Source organism: Colletes latitarsis, chromosome 5 (genome assembly GCF_051014445.1).
Source record: "Colletes latitarsis isolate SP2378_abdomen chromosome 5, iyColLati1, whole genome shotgun sequence".
NCBI classification, from domain to species: domain Eukaryota; kingdom Metazoa; phylum Arthropoda; class Insecta; order Hymenoptera; family Colletidae; genus Colletes; species Colletes latitarsis.
The window spans coordinates 25,407,325-25,422,791 of record NC_135138.1 but is presented as its reverse complement, the minus strand read 5'-3'; positions in this window follow the sequence as shown (position 1 = coordinate 25,422,791).

The window sequence follows — 15,467 nt, the reverse complement described above, 5'->3', positions numbered from 1 at the left end:
TTCGGGGCGACCGGGTCTTTGCCACCGTAGTCCGTGTGTACTTTCGACCCTAAGATATTGCGGTCGTTTCCCTTTGGCCAGAGAAGCCGAAGGGAAGTCGGCCAGGCAGTTTTTTTTCGCCCTCCGAAACGACCATCGGGAACCACCGCCCTTCGCCCTCGCCCTCCCCTATCAATTCATTGGATTTTTAGCGGCTACCGGGTTATAACCGGTGCTTTCGCGTGAAATGTGCCCCCACCGAGTTAAAAATTGGCTTCTAATATGATATACGCGGGTCACCATATGGCCGGGAGAGCGCCGCAAGAGCGAACGATATTTTCAGTTTCTTCGCTTATTTTCCGCGTCTGCTCCTCTCTGTTCGCGCCAGGCTTACCACCCCCCGTCTCCCACCCCGCAACCGGTTCCGCTGTCGAACAGCCTCGCATATTCCTGGGTCCCATCCGAACCCTGCCTTAACGTACTATTGGAAAGCGATAGTATTTTCGCGCTGGCGGTTCTCTTATTGCGCGGCCATATTTCACCGTCTTCCTATCCCAGCCCCCGGTGGGCGAGAGCGAGTCCGTACGAACGGCCGAGAGAATACGGATGCATTTAATATGCAATTGCATCGGGGAAGCTGTCGAAGAACCCCGTGAAAACACGTGCAGGCGCTCGCTAGCTCGCCGTGGCGGCCAGGGATTCGCGACATCTGGCTCTCGGCTCTGGACGGCCACCGGGCGATAAACTATCAAAGATCGTTTTTACGCTCGTGATCGGGAAACGTGCTTAGAGCGGGGCCAGCGGCGCGTGTACGCGCGGGGACGCGCGAACTGCCGCGCGCCGGAAACGGGGAAATCAAACCGTCGAAAATTTTTGATTTACGCCCGCTCCGTGAAACTTGCCGTTGCGCGTCCGCGCTCGTCGGAAGCTGGGATTAAATCTTCTTTTTCGCGATGAAAGGATCGCGTCGAGGGCTCCGTAATTGAGCCTAATAATGGTAGAGTAATCTCGGTGCCCCATTATACTCTAACCTGTGCACGTCAGACACAGATGTCTGACTTGTCACAAGTTTTCGATGTCACGTTTCACAATCGTGAGGCTACTCACACGTTGTCGAGTCTTATGTATTAAAAGCAACACACTTTTATATTCACGAGGTATTCGTAAAACGAATCTATTCTTTTTCGTGGACATTCTTCTTGTTGCCGCCACGTGAAGGGTTTCCGCTGCAGTCGACAATGAACTGTGCCGTTTTTGAGGAAGTTATAATTTTTAGACCACCGGTTAGACCACCCTCAACGGCAATTGATGTATCGCAAATCCTCACGTGTTGACCACCAGGACTAGGACCGTAAGGACAAACACTTAGGAAAAAAATGGGTAATAAATAAACCCAGGGATTGTGCAACGTCCTGCAGACCTTGATTTGCAACATGAAACAAACCAGGCTGTGGGCGTTGCACGATCCAAAAATTGTCTAAAATTCGGATTGGGCAGGACAAGGCTCAAATCCTTGGGTCGACGCCTCCAAGGCATCGAATACGAAGTTAAGGCTTACCCTTTAAAATGGTTTTCGTTTTATGTCGATTCGACTTTTCATTTTGGAGATATCAACGTGTAAAGAGGAGTGTATTTTTTTAATTTCCACTATCTTTGTCTTCGTCTTACGCGTCGGACCTCTCTCTCGTACGTGCAACGTGTTGACCTAACTCAACATCGTGACTGAGTGACGTAGTATTTCCAAGAATTTACTATATAATTTTTATACGCGCGGTCAATGACCTCGCGCCGATGTCAACAATGAAAAGTAAACAAACTTCGAATGCTTATATCTCCAGAACTAACCACGCGATCGTCTTGAAACAAAAATCGTGATATCTCCGTAACTATTTACGCTATCGACTTGAATGCACACTCGTTTTAAGCTGGAAACAGACGAGCAACTTTTGTCGTTGCGACATCACAGCAATTCTATGTTTTTCCTTGTCTTGCAATTAAAAACAACCAAGACAGACATAAAAACGTCGATTTTGACTGTCTTCCTTGTTTTAATTAGAAAACAAGGAAACACATAGAGTCGCTATGATGTCACAATGGAAAAAGTCGCTCGTCTGTTTCCAGCCTTAGAAGGCATTTCATCCTCTATCCAACGAATACATCAACCACTATCATGTGCTGTCTTCCACGTGTATTTTGAATTCATTTTACATACTTTTTATAAATTGATTCGTTCAGATTAATAGTAAAACATTGAAGCTGCATAGAGTCGTTTTAGTTTCTTCCATTTCATTGGAGACTTATCGGTTCAGTGATTCTTTAGGAGTGCAAGAAAAGCGTTTATATCTACCATGTAGTGGGCAACAATTCGGTTTAAACGAGGCCGATTAGCTGGGGCTAATTGCACAACTCGAGACAAGCCATTAAATCCTATTTGACTGATCGAGATTACCAATCGGGAACGAGTAACTTAGTAAGTGGATCAAGATTTGGCCTGCCTGGCAAACTACGTAATTTTCTTACCAGATTGTGACACGAAATATCGTGGCAAGTCGCAGTAATATCATTCTGTTGTTTGACACTTGAAATCTTTCCATTTATAAACAATTCTATTTATATTTTATGATATTTCATGCAAAAATATAATTTTTTTTCTTTACAGCAACGGATATACAGATTGCAACAATGTCGAAACGAATACGTAATTGCCTCGTATACATTTCTGATTCGTTTTATGAGCATCGTGAATAGAAAGAGCCATATTTTCTGATGGATTAATTAAGATATAAGGATGCGCAGGGTTTGTCGCCAGCAGTAAAACCCTCGATAGGAAAAATGGGGTGGGCGTCTCCGGGGGAGATAATCCCGCGACGAAAACGAACGAAGAACGACCGTGGAACCCGGTGTGGATATAATTTATTTATCATGGCGGACAAGAGCGATAAAAGTCCTAGGGAAGGGAAAATAACAAAACTAGACGTGGTTATTTATCGGGAAAGCTCGATGTCCCGCCACCGTTTACATAATACAATAATATAACGTGTTTTATTTACTTATACTCTGCTACTTTTATTGTTGATATCGCGAAATTGTTTTCTGTAATCAAATAACAAGAGAAAGTTATTTGCTTCGTGTTTATGTTTCATTTCAAGAAAAACAACGTTCGTTGCACGCATTTTACTGCTCGTGTCCTTCAGATTTTGCAATCTTCTCTCCCGACTGTTTTTTTAAATGAAACTTATTTCGTCCTACACACGCGTTTCCTACCGTATACTAAACAAACGAATTAAGTTTCTGTGACTTAGATTTTTAATACTGTATTCTGCGCGTGTCCACTACGGGCCAAAAGCAGACTCAAAGTTTTGTTGCAACCGAATAAAATGGAAACCGGATTCCAGTGTAAATCAGAATTAATCAGAGATTGTCGACAAAGCCTGTCTCGCGTGACTTTTCACTCGGCGCGGCTCGTTCAGGCTAATAATGCCATTATGAGCGCAGAATCAGTCGTCTGAAGACAATTCGTCGACGAGAGAGAAAGGGAGAAAAAGGACGAAAAATGGCGCGAGTTCACTATACAACTTCTTTTCTGGACCGAGAGCCTATCAGAGCGATTCAATTCCAGACGATGAGCGACGTCGAGGAGAGGAGCGAACAAAACTAGACTAGCTCGTTTGCCGCTCTCTTCCATTTCGTCGACAGAGGATCAGCGCAGGATAATAGGATTTTTTGACGTATGAGAGGCCACCGAGCGCTCTAACGGGTGGGCCTACGGAAAAAAATCATGCTTATTGCTGACTACGCGAAATCCACTTGCGCATCGCTGCCTACGAAAATAATGCGACATGGTCTCTGGTAACGTCAGCTGTGCTTCATATTTCAGAGAATAACTATCTGTCTATTTCCCTGTCTCGCTCCTCCTCGGCCACCCTCCTCCTCCCACGCGGTCTCTTCCCTTCCGTTGTTGCGCATTGGAATTTGAATTTTGCTGTGTCTACGTGTTACTCCATTTTCATTTGCGATATTCGAGCATCGGGAAGTCGGGCTGAGTCATGAAACTGCGATAGTCTCATATCCCGCTTTTAGAAAGAGGAACGGGAACCGTGAAGAAAACGATTAATGGCTTAATAAGGTCCAACTTTGCTGGTCGTTAATTTTTTTTGAGGTTGTAATGGTTTCATCTGGAAAGCGCAATTGAAGTTCTGGGAGGGAATGCACACCTCACCAACAGATGGTGGATTATTTATCTTACTGTGTTTTCCTTATTCATCGAACAGCTTATTCGAATTTATTCTGTAAATTATTTGTTGGATATACTCCGTAAAGTAGAGTATACATACATTGTATAATAGATCAACTGCAAGAGTTATTTTCTATTACAAATTTAAGAAATTTCCGTGCTCGAAATGCTTGAATTCTATATTTCTATTTCAAAACTGACTTTTAAGTATTAATCGTATCCACATGGTTCTTTTATTTTGAAGGACATCTTTTGCGCCGTGTTATAACAGGTTCCCTCATCTAGTCAGTTTGACTTGGTAAAATTGCTTTCAGTGGAGACGCATTTTTTATCCTTCGTTTGCATTCAAGGTGTGCCCGAGGCTAGCAACAAAATTTAAATTTTTCCCTTTTGGCGCACTAGGCGTATATATTGAGTACGTGAGAACGTGCAATTTACATATCGTAAATTCGCCATTATATGGCGCTTTGTTACGCAGAGAATTATAAATTTCGGTTGACTACTGTAAACAGGAACGACTAATATTAAATACGTTGCATCGGAGTAAAAGTCTTTATATTTTTATAAAAAATATAGGTACATTTTTGACAATCAGAAATCCTAAATTTTAATTTACAGATTTAATTTTGCTACGTATACAACGTATTCCATACAGAAATATTAAACAATCTTTGTTTAATAATTTTGTGACATAATGGTAATACGTGATAAACTGTTTTGCCCGTCTGAGAATTTTTTAATTAATCCCAGAATCGGAGAATTTGTAACTCGTTCGGTTCAAACTAACGAAGCGCTCTTTCATGCAATACTTTCGACCGCGGAGGGACTCGAATGTGCTGGAGTCTCGTTTTACAAGTGATGAAGCTTGCACGGAGCACACAGGGACCAAGACGAGCGTTGGTTTACCTAATTGTGAGACCGCGAAGATGCGAAAAAAGGAACGGGAGTAAGAGAGTAAGAAAAACGAAACTAAGATGCTCACACGGCTATGTACGCCCACGTACGAGATGTGAAGTGAAGCCTTTCCCACAGGACCGGGGTAGACACTTTCGAGATTACGTTCCCTCCTCGCCAACGTGAATTGATCCGAGGACCATAAGGCATTCCCTGTCCGGCACGTTATTTTCCCAGAATAACCAATCGGAAAGAAAGCGGTTGAAGAAGCACGTTCCGTGATCGCAAAAATCGAGAGAGTGATTTTTATTTCTTCCGATGTTTGCACTGTGCAGGTTCGGAAGGCACTGCGATCGATTGCCAAACATAACATATTGACAGATATCCTTGTGCCGCGCAATCGTCCTTTTTTTGTTTCCGTACTGAAGGAAATTGGAAGCTTTCGGATCATCGAACAACGTAAAATATGCATGCATTGTGCGCTCCAGAATGTTTCAACGTTTGACATTTTTTTCTTGTTGAGTCGGCAGTGCTAGCTAATTCTATTGCGTTGCAAAACAAGATTAACCAAGCTTGGATTGAATATTATAGGTCGAAAATAATTTTAATACAGTGGACGAAATTTCTATAAGAACACTATGATTTTTAATAAGAATTTGAATAATTTTTATGATTTAATGAAAGGAATGCTAGGAAACAATTAAGGTGTAATACAAGCTGGAAAAGTAATATATACAGGTATAATATACCCTGGGGAAAAATGTAATGGGAGATTCCAGAGACAAAAATAAGATGAAAATCAAGAATATCAATTTCTTGACTGAGGCTTCGTTAGTAAGTTAGTTATTAAAAAATTACATTTAAAAATTTCAAATCGTTCTAAAAAAAATATTTTCGGTTGCGGGGGCCAATTACAAGCATTTTTGGTCAATAGACGGATCTGTGAAATCCTACTGCGTTTCGAGAAAAAAATTTCCAAACGAAAATGTAATTTAGAGCCAGAAATGTTACCCCAAAATTTCATGCCAATCTTTAAAATGTCATAACTTCTAAACAGATTGAAGGATTTTAATGTTTCAAACCGCAAACAACGCGTATTTTAGTGCAGAATATGTAGACATTCCAAAAGTATTCGAAAAGTTGTTCCTTAACCCCGTAAAATGAGAAAACCCCCATAAAAATGCTCCAATTTTCAAATAGCCATAACTCCTACGATAGTACATATATTTCAATGAAACTTTTTTCTGAAGTAGAGCTCATGGATACCTACAAAAATATATTAGACAACTCTTTTGTCGGGCGACAATCAAATTTACTAGAAATGAAAACCGAATTTTTAAGAAAAATCGACAGGGGGTAGGTGCCTAAATTTTTCGGCGAAAAAAAAATTTCAAATCGTTCTAGAAAAATTATTTTCGGTTGCAGGGGTCAATTACAATCATTTTTGGTGCATAGACATACCCTCGAAACTCTAACCATTTTTGAGAAAAAAAATTCAGTATGTATTAATAACTTTTTAACGAAGCCTCCATCAACAAATTGGTATTCTTGATTTTCGTCCTATTTTGACTATTTCCCCTGGGGTGCTCGAACACCCTGTAGATCTGGAGAAAATGGTTTATTTTTATTGTAAACAAGATATTACATTTTAACGCACGGAAATATGGCGAAATTTGTATAAGAATCTTTTAAATTTGTTTCAGAGAATTAAATTGAAAAATTTGTAACTGATATTACCGCCCTTGTTCTTAATTATATCAAATATTCTGTTTTTCATACTATTAATTAGTTTCTGTAATGTTGTTTTTTGAATTTTATTCCATTCGTATCTTATTGCACTCTCTAGCTCTTTAATGTTATTGTATTATTTCCCATTTTTATAAAATGCACAATCCACAATTCGTAGTTAAAACTGAAGAATACTTGCTGTCCTTATACTTTCGTCATTGCCTCTATCAGCATATTATTATTTCTGTTTACCAAGCGTTGAACACGCAAGTATGTTTACATTTATTATACTCCAGTAACGATGCGGTGGTTGGCGAAAGATTTCCTCATACCAGTACCAGATATTTATAAAATAAAGGAATATTTTGTAGAAAATCATAGTGTTCTTATAGAAATTTCGTTCACTGTATTAGAAACAAATATCTGAAGCGTACTATACACACTATTTGTATCGTAGAACAATTTATTCTGTTTCAACACTGGTTTTGGATCATCTTCAGAATACAGAAGTTTTGCTATTAAGTTACGGATAACACTTAAAAGAGAATCTGAAAGTTTATCACATGCCTTGAATAAGGGAAAGTTAAGGATTAATGAGTGAAAACTAAGTTAGATAACGCGGAAATTATATAAGTTAGTTTAAACTTGCTTAATTCTTTTTAATTCTTTCTTATTTGAGGCATACGATAATCTTTTAGCTTCCTTTAAATTGCATAATCTAAATAAGGAAACATACTAAATACCTTTCAATGTTACAATATCGCTTTAAGGGGGGAGACTCATGTAAAATGGTAAAACGAAAAGTGATATTTGACAATTTTTTTACAACACAAGGGTTACATGAAATCTTTCGCTACTTTTCACATATATTCTTTAATATTTCAGGATACAAATATTTTTTGTTTCGTTACTTTTTATCGACTTTGGATGAAATAATAAATGTTATTCCTTATTTCGATGGCATTGCAGTTTAACATTTTTTGCTCTTGATGTAAAATAAAAAATCGAACGACATTTTGTTCATAATAGTACTACGCATCGTATGAAATATCTTTCATAATAATAATTATTTAAACTGTGTTTATTGTATAATTAAATTTGGAATTTATTGCAAGAGTCACTTTTTTGTGTTCAGAGCCGTGTATCTTTGACAATTTTGCATTTTTTAAAGAGAATTTTATTTCATACGACGGGTAGTATCATTATGAACAAAATGTTGTTCTATTTTTTATCCTAGATCAAAGGAAAAAAATACTAGACTACACATAAGGAATAACATTTATTATTTCGTCCAAAATCGATAAAACGTAACGAAAAGAAAGTATTTGTATCTTGAAATGTTAAAGAATAAATGTGGAAAGTGGCGAAAAATTTCATGAAAGCCTTATGTGATAAAAAAATTGTCAAATATCACTTCTTATTTTACCATTTTATATGAAACTGTACTATCTATTATGGATTTAAAATTAGAAAGTGACAGTGAACATACTAGGCCAATATTTATTAAATAATGATAAGAATATTCAATATGTTGCTTTGAATACATTATGGAAAACAGTTTATGTGGACACAAGTGCAGTACAAAGACATCGTTCAACAATTCTGGTAATGTTCTTACATTATTTGTGTATTATTTAATATTTGAACGTTTAATATATATTAAATTTTTCATGTTTTACATATTTATTCTCTAGGAATGTCTAAAGGATTCGGATGTATTTATCAGAAGACGAGCAATGAAGCTAAGTTTTGCACTTGTAAATTCTAATAATATTAAAGACACGATGAAAGAATTATTACTTTTCTTGGAACGAGTCTCCCCCCTTAGTTCACAGGGATTGGTAGTTTCTGTAGTTTCGCAGTTGCAATTTAAGTCCTCCGCCGCCAATGGCAGAGCATCGAAGCGAGTAATACCAGAGCGAAACCAAAGATAGCAAGTTCTAAGTCAATTTCAATGTTATTGAATCAGATAGGGCATCAATTTTGGTTTTCGAAATGTCAGGTACGACCGATAATGGGCACAAAGGGGTGGTGAATGAGAAACTGCTAACTTCCGGAAGTCAGTAATGTCCCATAATTAGTAACTCGAGAAGTGTCGATGCAAGGAGAGTAGACGTAGTTTCGCGGCCACCGATATATAGTGGAGAGCCGAGGCGGACCTTGCTCCTTCGAAAACTATTTATTGTTAATTACGCCAATGGTATCTACTATCTCTTAACTGGCGCACAATCGAATACGAGCAATTTAATGTTACGCGACAGTCTATTAAATCGCTTTACGCATAACGCGGACTAGTCTTGGCGTAGTTAGACGACGGGCAATCAATTTCGTCTGTTGGAAGTTTTGAAGCAATTTGGTCACATTAAGCCGTGCGCACGCTTGAAATTACGTCTAGCAATGCAACTTCGTCTGGGGAACATTGTTGGAAATATAATAACGTTAACCGTCATAATTTTATTTCAATTTACGAGCGCGATTCACACGAATATTACGCGACAAAATTGTTAAAAGCTGCTCCCCTGGAAAAAGATAGCTACGAAATTGTCAACAGTCCAAATTATTTTCCGGAATTAACTGAACAACCTCCTAGTTGCAACGCAACTTTGAAATATTAATAGAAGATTTGAAAAAATTATTATTTCAAAAATTGTAAAAGATAATTTAAATATAGTATTTTTACTAATTGCATATGTTTTTCTATATTTTTTAGGTATTTCGTCGGTCGAAGGGGATTCGAAGTATGACTTTAAATTCACATCCGGCCCTTCACACCTCTATGGCGATGTAATAAATTTATTCTCTCCTTGGACTATGCATCACGCGAACGTGTAGCAAGAAAGGGAGTATGGAAGGCTGCTAGGTAAGTCAGTGTCGGTGTGGGGCACTCTGGACGAAGCGGACGACCATCAAGCAGAGAAATGCGGAGACCGCGGGGTCACTTTTTGCCAATCGAGTCCATCCCCGTGGCTTCAAAACGTGGATCAGTTTGAACGCGAGCTTAGTTTCAGGTTTGTCGCGAGGACGTCGAATTTGCTACGAAACTTTTACCTTTTTGACGCCAGAATAGATTCGTACACGTATTGTATACAGGGTGTTTGGCCAACCCTGGAAAAAATTTTAATGGGAGATTCTAGAGGTAAAATAAGAAGAAAATCAAGAATATCAATTTCTTGACTGAGGCTTCGTTAAAAAGTAATTAAAAAAATTAAATTAAAAAATTTCAAATCATTCTGAAAAAATTATATTCGGTTGTAGGGGTCGATTACAATCAATTTTGGTCATTACACATACCCCCGAAATCCTACGCATTTTCGAGAGAAAAATTCCTTACGGAAAATATAATGTCTGACCATACATTGACATGTTCCCCTTAAATTTCATTCATATGTTTAAAAAGTATAAACATATAGTTACCATAACTCCTGAACCGATTGGACGATTTTGAAGTTTCAAAAAGCAAACAACGCGTATTTTTGCGTAACATATGTAGATATTCCAAGAATATTTAAAAAGTTGTTCTTTGACCCCGTAAAGTGAGAAAAAGCCCATTAAAGTGGTCCAATTTTCAAACGACCATAACTCCTACAATAGTGAATGTATTTCAATGAAACTTTTTTCTGAAGTAGAGTTTATGGATACCTACAAAAAAGTGTTAGACAACATTTCCGTACAGCTTCAAACAAATTTACTAAAAATGAAAAACAAATTTTTAAGAAAAATCAACAGAGGGTAGGTGCCTAAATTTTTCGATGAAAAAAAAATTTCTAATCGTTCTTGAAAAATTATTTTTAGTTGCAGGGGGGTATTGCAGTCATTTTTGGTGAATAGACATAACCCCCAATTCCTGCGCATTTTCGAGAAATAAATTCAGTATTAAACGTTAATAATTTTATAACTATATAGTAACTTTAAACGTTAATAACTTTATAACGAAGCCTCCATCAACAAATTGGTATTCTTGATTTTCGTTTTATTTGGCCTCTAGAATCTCCCATTGCAATTTTTCCCAGGGGTGGCTGAACACCCTGTACATACTCCCGGACAAAATGAGTTATATGTATAACGGACTTTCTACGAATATGTAAACATAACATAGACTGACCTTACTTTAATGAGTTTTCTTAGTTAAGAGAGAAAGACATTATCTGTTGCAGACAAAATGATAGCACTCTTCAAAGATAAAGATATATATTTCATATAACAAAGGTAAACATACTTCATATAACAATATACAGTGAGCAACTTTAATATTTGGACACTATACAATTTTTACATTATCGCATTGTAATTTTATTCACGACGAAGAAAAAAAATATTGAATCCAAAATTACATTACTACATAAAGTCTAGTTAATAAAAATATAAATTTTATTTATATAATTACTAACGTTTATTAAACATTCTATTTTAAAGAAAACAATGTCTGGTTTTAACGTTACAATAATATTCGGTCACTTTTAAAAACTGTTTTTACATTAATTTTTGCAACCGAAAAGTAATTCAATATCGTGTAGGACGAATGACCTCTTTTAATCGTCGAGGCATATTGCAAATTATTTTTCTCAAATATTCTGTACTAATATTATTCTATTCCTCTTTCAGTCGTTTTTTTAACATTTCTTTAGATGTTATTGCAGTTGTTCTAATTCATCGGTCTAGTTCATCTTATAAATTCTCTATAGGATTCAGATCTGGGGACTGAGGTGGCGGTTGTAATAATTTTGGACAATTGTACAGCAAATGTTCACTAAAAATTTTCACGCTAACATAATCCTATCACAAAAAAGCAAAGATAACACGCATGAGAAGAAGACCACCCAAAATAAAAATTCAATACACAATGTTTTAATATTCACAAGCATCGGTGTTGCTATAAAGTGGTTTCTAATCGATTTAACGGCACTTGATGGGTCCGGTGACTCGCGTAAAAACGATTCCGATCCCAAAGGACGAGCCCAGGCTGTTCCTTGGACGTGTCAGGCGATTCATGAATCATCCCGATACACGTGGGCCATCCGTTCGCGATGGGCCAATTCGAAAAAATGAATATAATTCGTCATGATTGATTGGCTCCCTTCGTAGCGTGCGCGACTCGTCCGTATAACTGCAGTCGGTATACCTTTTTTTTTTTTTGTCCAATCGGCAATGATTTTCTCGTCGAGTGCGTCGATGTGTACACACGCATAACCGTACTCGTTCGCCCGCGGCGACAATCGCCAGTTTGAAATATACAGTCGGACAAATGCCGGATTGCGAAATCGCGCAGGCGTAAATAACCGCGAAATGAAATGCACAGAGTGGCTGTTTGCCGAAATCCTCGACCGCGGTTGATGCGTTTTGCGTTATGCGGCTTGTCACACCGTGTACCGTGGATCAAGGGGCGCGTAAGTGGGGGGGACAACAAAAAATTGGCACATATATGCTCGCAAATGACAACTTTTGTCGTACGTTGGGGCGCCACCGAGTCGCGGTTTACGGTTGGCGTTCCGTCCAAACGTTTTGGCCATCGCGGATTTTACTATAATCTAGTTGTAAATCCAATTGGAATTTCAATTATTATTCGAATAATAGGTGAAGTTAAAATTTGCATTTCTGAAGCTGAATGCAAATGCTGTATAGCGTCTAGCTGGGTTATTTATATTTGGGTCTTTGAAAGGATATGGATTAAAGCCTGTGGTGGATCTACGATGTTAGTAGAATTACAGTGTAATAAATCAAGTATAATTTCGTGGGCGTTGAGAGCTTTAGTAAACTACAATATGATAATTATAATAATTGGGGAGCGCTTTAGCCAAGATTAAAATATTCATATTTCGTGAAGGGGAATACGTGATTAAGACATTAGATGGGATAGAGTATCAATTTAACTGCGGCATATTATAGTCGCCGATAATACACATTAATTGACCGGTGAATCTCCCATCAAGGAAAACAAGACCTATCACATTATCGTCAATTATTCCTGTCCATACAGTCCCACTGAATTATTGCTGGTGATTAGATCGAGTAACACCTGGACATTCTTAATTTCAGAGATGAAAATATATTAATTTGTTAGAAACATTTTTTACGACGTATCTTTTATAAAAATCTGCAGCACATTTACGAAATTATTGCATTGAACATGACCGAAAGAACGCAAATTAATTTCCATGTTCTCGTAAAAGACACGTGTAAAAGTTGGAAATTTAATGCAACTGCAGTAGTAGAATCACACGATCTCCTTGATGCCGTGAATGGTACTAAAGTGCTGTCTAATGAAAATGCAACTAAAATAAGTGAGTGGAAAAGAGCCGACGCCAAAGTGAGGTTAGTAATTTCATAAAGCTTAGATGAGGAGCATCATGCAGCCATTAGGCTCCTGTGGTAGCGCAAAGGACACGTGGAACAAAATTGGAACGCTGGCAGAAAAGGGATCAGGGATAAATAGATACTTATTACGACAGTAATTCCAACAATAAAAATTCACAGAGGAAATATGCTGTCGTGACAACCATCCCTTGTATTCGAGCTATCTATCTTATTCGCGAATATATGACCCTTAAATTAAAGAAAAATGCAATGTTGAATTGTAAAAGCCCGATTCAATGTTCTAAATAAAAATTCTTGGAGTTTGTTTTTTAGAAAAAAAGAATCCGTAGCAAATATTTTTGATTAAAATTTCTACGAAAACATTTTTTCGATCAAATTTTTGAAAAAGATTTCTGTTACAAACATGTTCCCGATTAATTTAAACGCACCGAGAAGCACTACTATTTATATTCAAAATGTTTTTCAATATTTTCTGTAATTGAAAAGTTATACCATATAGTAAGAGTGAGTGGAAAGCAGAATTTCCTCTAAACTTGATGAATATTATACATAGTAATCTGGAAACATTTGCGCGTAATTTCTACACCAAAACCTGGGAACCCTGATGCAACAGAAATTAATACGAATTGGGCATACATGGATATACCATTCTTCATTCAGAAATACCTGTACAATCCACTAGCATATTGACATTTCCTGTCGCATCAGCATGTGTGCTTTCGTATATAACGGGTGAGGTACTCGAATCACCTAGATTTGTGCTTCAATTATTATCGTCGGAGAAAAATATGATAAATAAAATTTGCATACTAGCAAATGGTACACAAATTTGACGAAACATCTTTTTTAAATGGCGTGGTATTTTAAATACGTAACAGAAATATTGGTTTTTAAAGTTCTTGATGCACAAATCAACTTCACACAATATCAATGACGTGAATTTTCTTTTTTCGAATTATTTTTCAAGTTTATCTTAAATTTTAAGAATTAATATGGATCGAAATCGAATGGATGGATTATCAATGAATTAGAGAAGCATAGCTTTTAATTAGCACATTTTTATCTGAGGACATTGTAATCGTGTTAAGAGAAAGGTAAATTGTTAAGAAAAATCTATTTATCCTAAGTTCCGATGGAAAAAGCTACAAAAATTTGGAATTGATTTTGGACGCACCCGATATGAATGAATTCAACAATAGCTATGTTTACACAGCCGTTGCTATCGCATAATCGATAGGAGCATGCGAAATCTCGTATTATAATTTCGAACATGGAGAGAATGAATATGTATAAGTGTCGTTTGAATGAATAGAACGGATACGAACTATTGTCTGTTATTTATAGTGCTGAAATACGCGTGTAGCGATTGAGTGGACGTAAATAATGCTAGTACATGTACGATAAATTATACATATATTTATTTCCGCGTCCGCAAATTTGCGTCACAGTTGTACGTGATTTGTATTCATGAAAAATTTCACGTTTTTATTCGAGAATATGGGATGTTTTTGTAAAGAATACTCCGCCTCATGTGAAATTGTTTCGTAAAGTTGGTGGAAAAACTTATTCCTTGATAACCAATTGGTAAACAGTTTGCAATAAGATACAAGTTAGGAATTTTTCGTTCCTGGAAGTGGGACCAATCGCTGTCGGATTATCAAACAATTTTCAGAAATCTGAAAAATAGTCTGCCTCACGTAAAATTGATGGAATTCGTAAAGTTGAAAGAAAAACTTATTCCTTGATAACCAATTGGTAAACAGTTTGCATTTTGACTCGTACCATTTTTGAGAACTCTCTTAACGATATCAAGCAATAAGATACAAGCTGTAATGATGATCGAAATGGATCAGTCGCTCTCGAATGGGCATCGACTGCACCGTTTGTTTCTGTTGGTTGGCAATCAAAGTGTCCAGAAGATTCGCACGGGGGATGGATTATCAATCAATTTCCAGAAATCTGAAGGGTAAGAACGTTCGCGGGAACAGACGAAGAAATCACCGGGACAAAAGGAAGCGATGAAGAGAAAAATAGGGGTCGAAGCGTCGGTGGAGAGCAAAACGTCGATGTTGCTGTAACCTTTTTCGTGTCTTCGTGGAAAAAAGTTCACGGGCAAGGAACCGTGAGGCATTTGTCTCTCGCGTTTGGCGAGAGAAATCGATCGAAGGTATTGCTAAAGTGGCGTGGCGGAAACAATGACCTACGAGGGGGTTGTTCCAGAGGGTGGGTGGGTGGAAGGAAAATTTTTGACCCTCTCCGCGACGCGCTTATGAACGTTTATCTTTCGCTAGCTCCCAAGATCGGGTACGCTCGATCGATT